Genomic DNA, 2,434 nt, shown 5'->3' with positions numbered 1-2,434 from the left:
GCGTTACGGTTATTTCACGTTCATAAACATATTAAATCAAGTCACTAAGTTGCGCTCTAATTTAAAACTTTTCAAACATGTATATCCTTTCCCTTAAACAGGCCTTCGAGATCTAAAACATGTCTAGAGGCGGCACGGGACAAAACTGAGAATGTTTGATAAACTTTGGGCACCTTGGAAAATTTCTTTTAACTTGAAGTGTCACACGCCCGTGTGACTTGGGACACGCCTCTGCAATCACCCTGTGTCCAAGACTTGAGCATTTTGTTAAATTCACACGGCTAAGGCACACGGCCGTGTGTCTAGCCCGTGTTCATTTAATAGACTTACCATTTTAGATGCATCATTTTATACCAAGTCTAAACAAAAATATTTACAATCAATTGAACATGTCATTTTAATTATCGCTTACACATTTATACCCTGTATTTCACATTCACAAATGACATGCCAGCCTAAGTCATTCCACACCAATTTCGTTTGTAACATCCCGAAATAAACAGAATAGTGGTTGCGAAACCACGAATCTGAGGTCAAAAAAAATTATTTTGATTAAGTTTTAAGGTTTATTCATTGATTGAATAATTATATGAAAATTTCGTGAAGAAATGTTATGTATAAGTGCCTAATTTGATAATTAGGACTAAATTGTAAAATTAGCAAAATGTGTGTTCTAGATAATAAAGGGGATTTAATTGAAATGGGTTCTTAAAGTGAAGGTCCTTAGTTAGTAATTAGACCATTATATTTATGTTTGGACAAAAATGGGCAAGAATAGGACGAATTTGAAAGAAAAGCCTTTTGAGGGCATTTTGGTCATTTAGTAATTAAAAGAATTAAAAAGGGAAAATAAAGCCAAATTTGGTCCATCTTCTTCATGGAGGCCGAATATAGCATGGGGGAAGCCATGTTTAGGGTTTCAAAGCTTTCCAAGTTCAATAATCCCAGAAAGTGAGATTTGGACCTAGAATGGGAGAAAAATTGAAAATCGGGAAAGTTGGTAAAATGGTCGTTTTGGTATCGAGATTACTTAAAAGCAAGCTCGGGTTGGAGGTCGTCGGAGATCACTTCACACTATCGACTATCAAGTTACCAAATGGGTATCTTCGTTTACAAATGTTCTAGTTTATGGCATGTATAGGGACTTAGCCATTTGTGTGTATGTCCTTATAATATGGCTAAAGAATGCTATGTAAATAATTGATAATGATTAGCTATTGAAATGGCTAATGAAGAACATGTTTCGGTGTTATGTATGCCTAAATGATAGTTAATACAAAGAAATCATGAAAAAGTGAAATTAGCATTAAAACAGTATTGAAAAATGGCAGTGACGTGATCTTGAAAAATCACCAAGAATATTAGAAATGGAATTAGGTGATGAATAAGATATAGAATTAAAGAGTCTATTTTCATATGAAAGAAATAGCATAAGCAAAAGAAGTGTATATTAAGAGATATTTGAATTTTAGTGAGACAGGGCCAGAGCGATTTTTGAATCCCCTATTCTGAATTTATAAATTCACTAAATATTGTATAAAAAGAATTAGGAGTTATAGTTTATATTTCTAGATTCCTTAGTGAATCTAATTTCAAGAGAAACAAGCGACATGGTTATTTGAATTCTGTACAGGGAGAAAATTGATTTTTTGTGAGAAGAGGTCAGAGTAGTCGAACAGTGCAATATGGGAAATTTAACTAATAAACTGTACTAATTAGCTAGACCAAAATTCTGGAAAGACAATAGTAAGAAGATATATGAGTCTAGTTTAAGGGAAAATTCATGAATTTAAATTTTTAGTTTTGTGACTTGATTTATGATTTATTTAGTGACTATGACGCAGTTGGGTAGTTTTATAAGGAATAATGAAATAAATTGTATTGATTTGTCTAAGTATTCAGAAAATTTTTAATGTTCCCAGTTTGGTCCCGAACCGTTTCAATTGCATGTTTTAGGGTCTCGAGGGCCCTTTTTAGGGACATATTGAATGAATGAAACTAAATTAATTTTAAAAGCAAATTTTTATGCCTCGAATTAGTAAGCTAAGTCCGGTAACGCCTCATGCTCGACTCCGGGGACGGTCTCAGGTAAGGGGTGTTACATCGTTTTCCAGTATTATTGACCTATTTCCATATCACATTTTTATTCTTTGATTATGACCACTTCGTTTGGTCATCAGACATTCATCAAGCATACATACCATAACACTAACCATTCATATCAAACAAAGATAATCACATAACCACATCGCAAGGCATCAATACATAGCTTGGATAAATAGGCTTACAAGCCATCACCCTTGTAAGCCATGTCTCATGGCTAAACACAACGAATAAATTTAAGCCAACATCTTGACCAAATCAGAAGAATACACATCATAATAACTAAGTCTGTATACATGCCACTCATTCAAATACAACTAAAGTTTATCAA

Source organism: Gossypium hirsutum, chromosome A06 (assembly GCF_007990345.1).
Source record: "Gossypium hirsutum isolate 1008001.06 chromosome A06, Gossypium_hirsutum_v2.1, whole genome shotgun sequence".
Lineage (NCBI taxonomy): Eukaryota > Viridiplantae > Streptophyta > Magnoliopsida > Malvales > Malvaceae > Gossypium > Gossypium hirsutum.
Note: the sequence above shows the minus strand (reverse complement) of the source record.